The sequence below is a fragment of the Platalea leucorodia genome, assembly GCF_965183815.1.
Source record: "Platalea leucorodia genome assembly, chromosome: 5".
NCBI lineage: Eukaryota > Metazoa > Chordata > Aves > Pelecaniformes > Threskiornithidae > Platalea > Platalea leucorodia.
In genome coordinates this window covers 44,780,223-44,794,246 of record NC_138827.1, presented here as the reverse complement: position 1 = coordinate 44,794,246, position 14,024 = coordinate 44,780,223, and positions in this window count along the sequence as shown.

The following is a 14,024-nucleotide window of genomic DNA, read 5'->3' as shown; positions in this document are numbered from 1 at the left end:
CAAACGCGTACATATTGTGCACCTCAGCTCTTAGACTTTGAGTCTGTTTTGCTAAAGGGTTAACAAAGGAGCCTAGTATGTAGTATATAGGTGTGTAAAAAAACCTCATAGTGTGTATGCACACGTCCATATTCCCATATGTATATCTACATATGTATAAAACCTTTTCCTCTCTGCACCAAGTTTGTGCATCTCCTCTGTGCAGTAGCTGGAGCGGCTTCCAGCACGGCCTTTTAATTGAACGCTCTCGAAGCAGGGAAACTGCTGTCCCTGCAGACCTTTCCTCTGCACGCTGAAGGTACGAGATGGAGGAGAAGTACCCAATAGGTTCTCTTAAATAATGTGTCAGTGGTACTCAAACTGAAATCCAGGATGGTTTTGTCCCCTCTAGGCTCATGTAAAGCAAAATACCTAGTATCCATCCCGTTGAAGTAGGTGCAGGCAAAAAGCATTGAGTTGAAAGGTAGGAGTATGGTAGATGAACTTTTGAATGGGTACTCCTGCCATCTTAAACTAAGCCCTTTGCTAACGTGTTTGACCCGTAGTTTAGCTCTTGCTAAAGCACTGGTATGGAAGTGCACTCTCTCTCTCTCTCTCTCTCAAATGCCATATGTTTTTAAATCTTTATTAGCTTGTGTCGTGCATGAACCGGTCTCTCCCTGAGGAGCCCTAACAGCTGTGTTTGGAGGAAATGTGCCCATTCAGACTGAATTCGAGCAGTGCCACTTACTGTCGTGTTGTAATACCGATTGGTGAGGGGGAATGGCTTTTCTGGACTGAACTTTTGAGGTCATTCCTTGGAGTTATCTTTACAGCAAAGGAAAACCAGTTTATAACAGTGCAGGATAAACCCATCTGAGCCATATCGTTAGTGGTGATTGTGGCAGTGTGACCTAACACAACGCGTGGGAGCAGATCACTCAGGTGTGAATTACAAAAAGCAAGAATCGTCGACTCTGCTTTGGGTAAGGTATGGAAAGAATCTATACCGTGTATCAATTGACGTGGCTATTTTTACTTTTAATGAAAACCATTTGAAATAGAAGATAGAGTCTCTATAATGTTATTTTGTTTTCGCTTTCATAAAAGGATTTTTGTGTGTCGGTGTCCTTCAGTTTCTCAGTAAGATATGCAGGCATGGTGGATCAAGGTTCTTTAACCATTCTTACCGGCATATTACTAAAAACTGGTTGGTATGAAACTTACCTGGTTCTTTTTGAGGAGTAAAAATGCGATTCTGTATTTCAGTATTTCCTAATTATGCTGGTATCAAGGTCTGCACTGAGAGCGCCATGTTTGCATTTCACAACGTTAAAGCGCCATCTAACTGAGCGCAGGTGGAACGCTTCCCGTGGTCGCTCACTAAGCGTTACAGGTTTCCCCACTACGTCGTGGTGCAGCCACCGAGTTGTTTTGTGGACACAGCTGCTATGCACTTCCAAGCTGAGCCAGTCTGGACGTAGTCCAGCTAGCTCCAGCACTGCCCCGTTCATTTCCACCTTTGGACTCCTTAGCAAACGCCCTTCTGTTTACCCTGCAACCTAACTGTGTGTTTGACATGCCTCCAGGCTCCTTATCCTCCACTCCCCGCCCAATCTAATACTCTAGATCTGTTTTGTTGCAGGAATTAGGTTTGTGCCTTTCCTGCTGTAGAACCAAGTACTCCTTCACCAGTGTATTGGCGGATATTGGACAAGTTAGTGATCATCATGAGTTTCACCACCCGCTGGAACAGGCTGGGTCCTGGAGGCCAAATTCCAGATCAGAGTGAGCCCTGTCAGGTCCCTTGGGAGATCTGGAAGTTCAGGAGGTTGTTCATGTGTGTTCACCGTGCTCCGTGGAAGAAGTGTTTCGCATGTGCCATCAGTGGCACCTGGCCAGTTTGCACAGCCACAGCTTTCTCTGAACACCTCGAATTTTGTATACAGTTGGGCTTAGCACCTTGACTTCCATGTTCAATCCTGGGATTATTTCTTTGTTCTTTTCAGCACTTACTTCAGTTATTTTGGGAAAGCAGAGACGTGCTTGAGCAGGGTTTAAATAACACTTTGCTCTGGGAACTATTGAATTGCTGTTACCGCTAGCAAAGGGTCTCTCTGATGGCATGTTCCTGCAGCCTTCCCCGTGCTTCAGTACCGTGTGTGAAGCAGGCTGGTAATGGGGAGATTTTGCTTTCCCTACTTAAACAAATTCCTGAACTTTAACTGGCTTGCCGTGTAGATACAGCAGCCTCTACCTCTTCCAGCTGTTCCACTCATTGCATTGATACTTCTCTTACTGCGGATTTGTGTATGTTTGCATGGCGCTGGCTGGGCACCTACTAGGTTAACATAGCATATAGCTTTGTGGATTTTAAAATCAGCACTCCTAGCTCATCTTTTATGATCTCTTCTGATAATTGCAGGCCAAATAGCTTCATCGGGTTACTGCGGTGTGTGCCTGTCTGTCGCGCGTCCTCCAGTGTAAAAACGCTAAGCAAACGTTTCAAATAGTTTGGGCCTGGCAATAATTGACTAGAGGAGGAGAAGTTCAGAGGCCAGGTTACTGCAGGGATGGTTTAATAGGACTTGGTTTGCAAACAGGATGTCTTACTAGTCTTGGTGGTACAGATTACTGTCTCAATCCTGGCCGTATCTCCAAAGCCATCCTTCTGAAAATACATGCATATAAAAAGTGTCACCTTTGTCCCATAAATACTAAAGCTAGCAATTTGCATTTTGGATGGATCTCGGCCATAAAGGTTTCTACTGTCAGCTCCAAGGTTGCCTGCAGTATATAGGGAAGAGCTACGTTTTAGAATTCCTTTCTCAAGTTTGTACTTCTTATTTCTCACTAGCTGGACAGATTTTGCAGAAGTTTCACTTGGGAAGGAAGAATGAGATACAATTGCAAATTTTGATGGTGATGAGGAAGGATATAAAATTCTGACTCATCCGTCAGCACAGTTAGCTACTTCTGTTATCAACAAGCTGATGTTATTCTTTTGGGATTAGGAAAAGGTGGTGCTGTGTGGGTGGAAAAGTCTTGGGTTCCTCAAAACTCCTCGACTTACTTGTACAAAGCCTCTGCCTCTGGCATGGCAGTGGTAATGGGCCCTCTGTAACCCACCCTCATTAAAGTGTCTGTGCTAACGAATGAGTGACAGTGCACACATCTGATCCATCTGATGCATAAATGTTTAATTTTGCTTTTGCCAGTCAGCCAGAGTTTGGCAGAAGATTGGTTTCTGTGCAGCAGAGAAAAAGATGCTCGTGTGATGTTGCATTTCTCCACGGGGAATTGGAGCTGGAGTAGGAGCACTTCTGAATCAATCACGACACTGCCATCCCCTTGAAGTTATTTTGGCTTTGACATCAAATATCGCTCACGAGTCCCCTAAGGAGTATCTGGTTTTAGTTTACTTCTCCAGTCTTCTGTGCTTTCTCTCTCCTAGAGAACAAAGGGATAAATGAGAAGATTTATTCCGTCTTCTCGCTTGTTCCTGCAGACTCATACTTAATGTCCACAGCTTGCTGTGAGGCATTTGCTGGGCTGTAATGTAACGGCACTCACACAGTATGACATTTTGACAGGGAACAGTGAGATCCCGTAGACAGGGGAGTCTGGCAGATGGAGATTTTCATCGCGGTTCTGCTACTCATCTTACGTATGTCCTTTCTCAGCATCTCTGGGCCTTGTGCTTTCTGGTCGGTAGGCGTTAAGCTTTCTGGGACTGCCATCCCCCTGTGACAGTTCAGTCTGTAGCCTGGGGTTGTGCTAGGATACAAATAATATTCTGATTAAAAATTAAGACCTCGGCCTACAACAGCACTTGTTAAAGTAACGCCAACTTCATCCGCAGAGATTTTCTGTCAGTTCGGTGCTCAAGGAAATACAACAACGTGAAAAGAAACCTGATGGAAGCCGGAAAGCAATCATATGCTAAAAAAAGTTGATTGCCAAAGTTGCCTGCTGGGATAAATTCATATTAAAGATAGTCTTTCCTCTCTGAGAAGAAATTTGGCTTCCTGCTTGATTATTGTTTTTAGCCATTTCTCCTAGTTGATTTTTAATTGGCAGCAGAAGGGTTTCTCGCCCTTCCCTGGCAATCTCTAACACTGCAAGAGCAGGTACCTCTCTCTCTGGGAACCCACTGAGCTGCAGGAGTAAATTTTGCTTTTCAAGGAAAAGAGAAGCACGAAAGGACGGAGCCTAAATATTTAGAATATTTTGGTGACTTGCCCTTCTGCCTTCTCTCCCTGTAAGGACTCTCTGCCCTCGGAGGTGGGGGCCGAGGGGTCGTGCTGCCCCCTGCGGATTACAGGCGGTCGCGCTCCGCGTTCGCGTGCCGGAGCCTCCCGCCCCTCGGCGGTTTCTGCTCTTTTTTCGGTGGGTTTGCGCGCGGCGCGGGCTGGGGAGGGCAGCGGCGCGGGGGGCGGCAGCCGCGGGGCGGCGCGGCCCAGCAGAGGGCGCCCCCGCCCGCGTCATCCCCCCGCGTCAGAGGCGCGGGCAGCAGCGGGTGGGGGGGGGGCGTGCCTGCGTCACGGCCTCTGCGTCACGGCGGCCGCTCTGCGGGAGCTACGCGGGGCTGGGCGGGCTGCGCCTCGCGTCCCGCCGTCAGGACGGCGTTCCCGCTGACGGTGGGAAGCAAGGAAATGGAAAAGGCCTCAACGAAAGGCTTAAACAAACAAACAAACAAACACGCGGGAGGACGCTGTTCGTGAATGATGTGGAGAAAATCTCCGAGTCGCGAGATGTCTGGCTTCGCGACAGCCGGTGCAGCAGGCGGCGGCCCTTAGGCTCTGAGCGTAGGAAGGGCTGTGCCGCCCGGATGGGAGGTGGACGAGAGGTGGCGGTGGGGAAGGGGAGCGGGGGGAAGATGGGAGCGAGGAGAGCGAAGGGAGCGAATGAAACCTGAGGCTGGAGGTCAGAAAAATGTTCCTGACGGCGTAGAAGTCTCCCCGAGGGATTCCTGTTGCCTGAGACGCTAGTTAAAAATAGAATAAATCACGTCTATTGCAACATGTATCACGGGCAGTCCTTTACTGCTGTAGGTCGCTTAGGACTGAAATAGCCGTCGACAAAGACAAGATATTTGTAATTGTCCTTCAGCAGTCAGCAGGATAACGCATTTCATCACCAGAATCTTGATTCTCTTTCAGTTTTTTGCCGGAGTTTGGGCAGCTGGGATGCCTGAGCTACACAGGCTAGAGCCTGAGTGAAGCACGTAGGCAAACGTAAAGGCTCAAATAAGCGTTCCAGGCTGAAACCTTACGCTCGTGGCCGATCCCAGTAACTTCTCATGAGAAAGTTTCAGTGAATAATTTGATATTTCATTGTTGCTAGTTAAGTGTTAATATTCAAAAAAACTCAACCGCCCTATGTAAATTATTTTTTAGTAATTCTGTATGTTCATCTCCCTTAATTACCCATTGTGACACAAGAAATAAGTCAAATAGCATCTAAAATCCCAAAAGTTCTGGAAGTTTCCCAGATGCTAGAAGCTGACTTTCATGTGGTTTGCTCCATGTAAAGATACTAGGGCTGGAGTTTGCCATGAAAGCTGCGTGGTAGAAGCCAGTGCTCTAGGCATCTCTATCCCCAGAAGTTGTTGCTCTGTGGAACTATTTGAAACTTGTAATTACAGGCTTTTTGTTTAACTTTCATCTTATTAATACTCGAAATATAAACACTCAAGGGATTTATAATGCAACTGTTGAGTAGGAGCCTTACTTAAAAAATGACCAAAACTCAAGGAAAGCCTTTTGGTGGTGCTCGTGGGCTCACGCAGGTGAGGGCTTTACCCCAGTGGTTCTGTCTGGAAGTTGCTTTCCAGAAAGGAGAAAGTTACCTCCGAGCATATTGTCCTCTGTAAATAACTGGGCTTCAGGTTTGAAATTCTGAGTGTCTTGAGGGCTTTCAACCGCTTGTACTCAAGCCATTCAAGCGCTTCCTTAGGGAGAGGATGCCACGTGAAAAGCACGCCTCCATGCTCCAAGCTATCCCCAGGAATGCTCGCCCAGCGCCTCAGCAGGAGGCTAGGGCTGGAGCGGGCGTGAGCCGCTGCTTCACCGTTATTACCGTTTTCTTCAGGCTGACGTTCAAGAACCTGCTCAGAGGGTTCAGGAAGACTCCAGCAGGAGTAGCTGGCACGGGAATAATAACTTGTGTTCTTGAAGCAGTTTATCCACCATTGCAGCTGCCTGCTCTCCCGAGTTGCTCGCATGGGATCGAAGTGTCCTGCTTGTATTTGGTGCTTAACAGCAGGGGCCGGTGCGTATTGTACGTATACAGTGATCAATCCAGTGCAAAATAAGAGAAACAGTTTGTAAGGGGATTTTACTTGTCGTCCGTTATACTTTTAAAGCTATTGATGTGCCACAGAGTGTTGGGGTTTTTTTACATTTTTAGGGATTGCATATTTTGATGCATCACCATCTGGTTATAGAATTAAGACATAAGCATAGTTCAGCTTCAAAGAGATTAAAAAGTTTAAATCAGTAGTAAGTATTATTTCATTAAATTGTCTTAAACTGACAAAGCGAGGAAATTTACAGTGTTCAAGATTAAACTCGTAGCTCATGTTGTTGAACCTCAGTTTGCAGTTGTGTATCAATACCTAAATACAAATAACAAAGTTTAAGGTCTTAAACTCCTAGTGAAAAAAACTTAAAACCTGCAATGGAGACATAAAGAAGAGATGTAAAAATTTGGAGTGTTTCAAACAAGATCTTCTGCTTATTTTCTATGTGGTTCTATAGGCAATCTCCTTTAAAAAGTGCTCGTTTTTAGAGATAGAAAATGAACATCTCCCAGCAGATACCAAAGCTGAGAGACTGAAGCAGCGTTTCTCTTGTATCTGTGTACATACAGACATTTCAATATTTGTCTTTAGACTGCTCATCTCCTGGTAATTTCTAATAGCTTATTTCCTAAGAATGTGTCAGATGTTTTTCCTTTCTAGTAAAAAAGGCAATTTTGATTTACTGTGTTTTAAAACTTACGACCTTTGGAAAAGATTTCAAGCACTAAAGTGGAATGCGTTCAGCACCTTATTTGTCCTCCAGTAGGCACTGGCCTGATGAAGCAACTTAACCTAAGCCAACTAAAACTCCTTTTCCCCAGTGCCTGTGGTGTGCTCCCGCTGGGGACGAGTCCGTGGGCTGAAAAGCCCTTTCTCTACAGACTAGCTCTACTCACATTGAGTCACTTTGGGCGAGTCTGGATGGCTTCTGCATGCAGATTGTTTTTGTCTATGAAAAATGCATGAATATTCCCTCAGGTGTTAATTAATGCAATTCTTAGTTATTGAGAACTTCAAGCAAAAAATCAGAAGGTTCTCAGTATTCAAATATACTCCTTATAAGCGTCTTGCTGAAAACCCTTTCTCCTTCCTTGCTATATGCCCATGACTGTACTGTACCTTTGTAATAGGGGGAGCTTTTTGCTTTTAGTTTTGCTTAGCTGGAAGTAAAGTAGGGGAATTTGTTTGTCCATTTCTGTTCACAATAATAGAGTTTCTTGTTTCTAATTTGTAGGGTTTTACTAGCTGTAGTGGTGAGGTAAAAAAGAAGAGCTTGAACAACCCCCATTCGATCACACTTTTAAATACTTTCTTTGATAATTCATTTCATCAGTAAACAGCAGGAGTCTATGGCATTTACTGGGAAGTTTCTCAAATGATAAAAACAGAGAATGAAGAGGTAGAACAAAGTGTTTCCCTCAGGACAGTACTAACGAGCCTACGGAGTGGGTGGGATAAAGATACACGCAGCAGCTTGGTGTGTTCATGCTCTACGTAGAATATGTGATGTTCTGGAACGAGGATCTGGGAAAAACAAGTGTCAATGAATAGGCGTTTAATGCATGTGGGGGAAAAAGTAGATTAATTGCTTCTGGTTCTGATTTTCAGGTTGACCTCCACAAAAGGAAAGCTACCGTAACATCTCAAATCGTGTCATGGAAACAACTCTTCTCCTCTGTCAGTGACAGTAGCTCATATTATTGCACCGAAATAATTTCTGAAAGCTAATTTTCTCTTCTAGTCTCCATGTTTGCTCTTGGAGCTTCTGGGAGCTCATACAGTGGAAATCAACAGACTGATCCCATTAACAGCTTCCAAAATTTTTCTGCACAGAGCTGACTCTTTTGACATAGATGCCGCCGGAAACATGGTCAAATGTTGAACAAACCAGTTTTCACTGGAGGGAGTGACTAGCTTGAAAGCAATGTCGTTACTACCTGTTTGGGTGAGAAAGAACTTAATTTTTACACAGTCTGTATTTTCAGCCAAACAACAGGGAAGTTTCACTTGCTTTTCCTATCTCAGTATGACAGGAAAACGCAAAGCTGTGTGCACACCTGCTACCACTTAGGAAATACTAAATAACAAAATAATGTTGTAACTGTGTTACAATTTCAGAGAAGCCGACCTGAGTGGCTTGTTCGTATTTGGAGATTTACCCTAATTGCATTAATATTTAGTGATGGTGGTACGGATCGCCAAACCTATTAACCTTCTGCACACCCCGCACACTCATGCTAGCAGTGGACACAGGACGTGCAGAGCGTTCTGTGCACAGTGGGCTTGCAGGAGCAAACGCTTTGCACAGTAGCTCCATGAACAGAAGCAGAATTACTATTTCTGCAACAGATCTGCAATCATTTCAGTAGAAAGTTCTGAATAATGCAAGTCAGCAGGGTGTTTTAGATGGCAATTCCACCTTGCTTCTGTCTGAGAGATTAAAATGTGAAAAGAAACCTGTAATCCAGTGCTCAGTAGCTTAATTTAATATGAACTCTTTTTGAAACTGGATGGCAAGTCATAGATAATGGTGATCAATACAGTACTTTTGATGAGGGGGAAAAAAAATCTCCACAATTGCCTGGGATGGCATCACTTCTTGCATTGTTATAGCAGTGCTTAAGCTAGGCAGCCCCAGAGTTGAAGAGAAAAAGGCATGATGTAAGGAAAAGCAATTATATCTCTAACATTTTTTTTTTTAAAACCTCTGTGTTTTAGACTGAGTTTATTTCCATCTCTAGGTTCAGGTGAGCCACCTGAAGTTTGCTCTATTGAGTCAGGATGTGAACAGGAGCTCTGAATTTAATTGCAAGTTACAATTCAAAGTTGCCTGGTTATTTACTTAAAGTAACATTTTTTTTCTTTAATGTGAAGATTGAAGAAATTTATTTCCTCCTGGTCCACATAGCAGCTGCCTTCAGCTTTCCATCAAATACATGGGGTCTGTAGACTATCAGTGGAAGCCTCCCTGATGCCTCTGCCAATCTGTGGAATTCAAACTTTTCTGAAAACAATTGTTTCTAACCTGCAGAAAATATTTTAAACGGTGGCCGGTGTGCCACCCCCTTGTACATTCAGCCAGCTTTCCGGGTGAGCACCATCACAAAGGTCCTGCACATCCGTTGGCTTTCTGTCAAAGTCAATGTTACCAGGGGGAATTTAGGAGCAAAGGTATGTGTGCCAACAGAGCTGCTGCTTCATTCGGGCCATGTCACTTAGCCAGACACCTATTACACTGCTCAGTGCTGGTGGCATCTTGAGATACGCCTATTAGAACTAAATGATCTAGACATTGAAAACGTTCAGTAATTGTTTGATGTGGACTATTTAGCTGATAGCAGTTGCCTGGAGAGGGATTTACAAGAAATGTGTATGAATGACGTTGCTGTCTGCCTTCCTGAAAATTACCTTAACTATGAATGTGAAGCGGGAGTGAGTTCGAGAGGTGATTCCTTTGGCTGCGTTTGCCACATCCCTCCCTCAGGCGATGGAAAATAGGTATATTTAAATAGTTCTCTCTGTGTCCTGACACTGTAGATGATACTCAGAGATAAAGGCACTACGCATCTGATGATATTTTTCCTTGGTGAGGAGAACTAAAATGCCACTAAATAATAATTCCATGAAAATAATAGAATTTTGAACTCCTACACTGCTTCCCATCTATCCCAAGCCATTAAGTTTTCCAACGGTATTTACATTAAAGGGCAAAATGGAATTGTGTTGTTATGTTGTACAGCAGACAGACGTTTTGGTGGATGGAGAAGTTAGGTAACTCTCCCAAAGTCACAAGAGAAGTTGGTGACCACCAGGAATAGAAGCCACACATGCTGACAGCCGAATCTCTGTGAGCCACAAGACCATCCTTCCTCCTGCACACAGAGAAGCAGCGGCACGAAAGGGAAGTACTTTCTGTGGTTTTGGAGAGGCTGTTCCGGTGATTCCGACATTATCAGCAGAAGGACACAAGATACTCTACTTCTACATGGAGGGCTGGCTGCAAGGCTCGTGCTGTAATTATTTTGTAATTTCGGCTGCTCTCAAACTGGACTTCTTTTCCAAAGACTGGCCAAATATTCCCCATGCAGGAGGAAGGAAGAAGGCCAAAGATGAACCTACCCTTTTTTGGAGAGAGGGTAATTGTTGAAGGGGCTGGTAAATTAAAAAAAAAAACAAACAAAACAGCAAATCCCCCCAAAAACCCACATATAGTGCCTATCCATCCTGAGGTGTGAAGCCCTTTGGTCTCTGTTGTACCAGGCACTCTTGAGCAGAGTACATGGGCAAAGAGAGAGCTTATAAGAAGAAGAAATGGTAAGAAGAAATGTTCTTTAGTGCCGACTTTTAAATCTAGCTCTGGCATAAGTAATGGAAAATATTGCAATGTTCAGCTATCTGTTTTATTAGCAATTCTCAAATACACTCGTTTTTTCCATGGTTAACACAACTTCCCAATTTTCGGTAGTCATCTGTCAAGCTGTCTTGTCTCCCCCCACCCTCCCTTCAGTCTGCACTGATAGTAATTCCAGCAGCAACCAACAACGTAAGTAATAACGCCATGTAAGCAGGACTGGAGAAATAGCAATTAACTCTTAACAGCAGTTGTTCGAGAGAGTCAGGTGTCCGCTAGCCTGGATAATACTGGGTGGATGCAGCTGAACTATTTGGGACGGGGAGGGAAAAGGCAGGGAACACCGGCCTCCCGGCCCACGACACGGGATGGGTGCTGCATTGGGTGGTGGTGATTGTGGACCAACAGCTTTTCCTTCCCCATAATTTCTCCAGAACTGGGGGCTAGATTGTAGAAGCATCAGGGTGGCTTCCCCAGAGCCAGGTCACAACCATATGCTGGGTTTTATCAATATTAAAAATTGCCTAGTCCGTATCTCTGTAAGTAGCAGAAAGACAACAGTAAAATAGCTTTATCTAGAAGTCCTTGTTTATTCACAGAAATGTTTTGGGAGGTGAAGGAGGTTATTGGCCATTTTATAGTATATTAAATAAACAGTGTGATTCTGCAATTTTTCTATAGTGTCATCTTGGAATAAGATGGGAATGATTAAAAGTCGCATTTAGTCACCTGTCAATTAACATGACCACTCTTTTCTTGCATATGCAACAGAAGTAAAAAAAAAAATTAAATTTAAAATCACTATGTAACATTAATATTGCAATACTGACCAAAGGCCTTAGCTAGGTTGGAGGTCCCATAGCTTTAGGCGTTGTGCAAACAGTAAATAACTATTTCTGCCTTAAAAAGCTTACAAATGCTAACAGTCTTTTTTCAGACAAGACTTTCTGTGAGTGCAGAGAGGGTTCTTGCTCAGCTGTGACTAAAGAGTAGTCAGTCGTCTTGAAATTGTGAAGGAAGCAACAGGTAAAGTAACTGCAAATGAAAATGGAAGTTGGAGAAACTGAAAGAGAAAATGCATTCGTGGAATAAAAAGCCGATGAGTATGAAAAAGCGCTGAGCGCAACTTGTTTCAGTGGAGATTTAGCTTATGTAGCAGCCGGTAAGAGCCAGAGACATTTGAGTTCCCGAATGTACCTCATGCTCTGGTTGGCACTGCAACTTCTGATGTGGGAGTCCAAGATGTCTTCTCCAAAACCACCTGAGCACTCAGGCACGTAGCTCCCCCCGAGCGCCGCCGTGGCTTTATTGCAGTGAGAGAAAAGAGACTCTCCTAAGTACGTAGGCCTAGGTTTTTTGAGTGTTAGATCCCAGAGTCTTACTGAAGTGAATTCTTGGGCTGAATTAATTTCTCAATTCTCTGAATTCTTCAGCCTTTTAATACTGAGTTTTCAGTGTCTTACTACCAAAAAAAAAATCTGTGCCTTACTGCAGCATCAAATTGGATTCATATTCACATACATTCCCTTCTGGCAGCTTTTCTTCTGTTACCGTTGCTCTGATGAGCTGTAAAAGATTGAGCGGATATTCTTGAAATAGGTTGTTCCTAAGGGTCACTCTGATGGTTAGCGTCTTATAGTATGGCACAGCTGGGAATGCCAATTTACTCTTGTAACAGATTGACCAAGGATCAGCTGCAGTATTAAAAGGTTAGTACCCAATTCATTTCCAGTGAGTTGTTCTGTAATAAACTCAGCGTGCTGATGTGGATTTTCAATGTTTGAGTGTCTTTCTCATTTACATAACATTTTATTTGGAGTCTAGCTAAAAAACAAAAAAATCCCTACATTCTAGTAGTTTATACTATGCCATTAAGAAACACTTTGATTTTAAACTTATAATTTGTGTGATGATATATATATTTGGACACCTGGACAATAGCTCTAACAAAGCAAACAAGCCACTCTTAACTAACAGGTCGCAGTGCTGCCAACCGGAACAAATGAGAAATGTGTGGACTCAGTAATAAAAAAAAAAATCAACCAGTTAATTTCTTTTCAAGAATTATTAACATTATTCAATCTTACTTATTAATAACCTCTGGACCTACAAAACTGAATACAGCTTTTATAACAATGTTTGTCTAGTGACCCTGCTGTAAACAGCTATCCCTCTAGCATTGCAGATCCAAGTGCTTAGCTGCTATGTGATTAAACTGATTTCTAACGAACCCAAGACTGTATTCTGTGCCAGTAGAGAGTTAGCAAAACTCAGAAGATGTTAAGAAAGCTGCAGGTAGTCTAAGCACAGTGTCTCAAGGAATCTGAGAGAAAATGAATTTGGGTGAGGATTTCCTGACTAAACTTTCAATACTGTCTCTGTAGCAGTTTTTAATCCTGCATTCTTCACAATATCACATATACTTAACACAGCACAGTAATTAGCTTCAAGATAGGCCACTGTTTATGGGACAACAACAGTAGCATTACAATTCTTATCCTTGAATTCATTAGGTGTATCAGCGCCCTCCTTCCTCGCTGCCCTCTCCGTTCTTCGGAGTTACGGAGACGAGGGCTTGCTTGGGGCTTACGCACCAAACAGCAAGCTTTCTGTATAGGACTTGGTAGGCAGGAGATCTGGCAGTCTGCAGTGGAAATTCTTTGTCCGGTGTCTTGAATTCTGCCGGATCTTTTTCCGCTGCCCTGGATACAACAGCACTTTGACGTTACTTTGGATTGTAGCCACGGTGGATGCTATAACTCTGTTTTTCTCCTGAGAAAAGATGGTGTTTTCTGATCAGTTCTAGTCAGTTGTTTAATGTTAACTTTTACATGTAAAATCAATTATGCAAGAAAACTGAAAAACGCCTTTGCCCTCAGAGTGAGACTATCTTTCTTTAGACTATGAGCAACACGAATAGGAATCATGGTGTTTGTCTTTTGGCCTTGGGAGCTGTTACAGTGTCAGCAAGAGTTACGAGATGCTTGAGCTGACTTTGTGCTGTGTCCACGGCCTCTCTGTGCCCAGTACGCTGTGGGTGAACGGTTACAGACCTTCTGTGGGTGCTGCAGAGGCTTCTTTTGGACTGCAAAAAGTTGTGCCAGATCTGCTCAAAATAGTTTAAAGAGTGCTGGATTTGCTCGCTTGTGCTGTGTGTGAACAACAGATGAAGCTGAGTGTGTGCCTTTCCCGCAAAACCTAGAAGATGTGTTGGTAATTTAGCAGGTTTGAAGCACTGGATATTGCACTCATGAGAGCCTATGTTTTTTCATCCTTTAACCGACAGCATCTCTGGGTCACGTATGATAAGAAGCAACACTATTTGTAACCATGTGCATTTGCTTGCTTTTCTATGGGTTTTTCAAAAAAATCTGCTACTGAGGGGTTGTT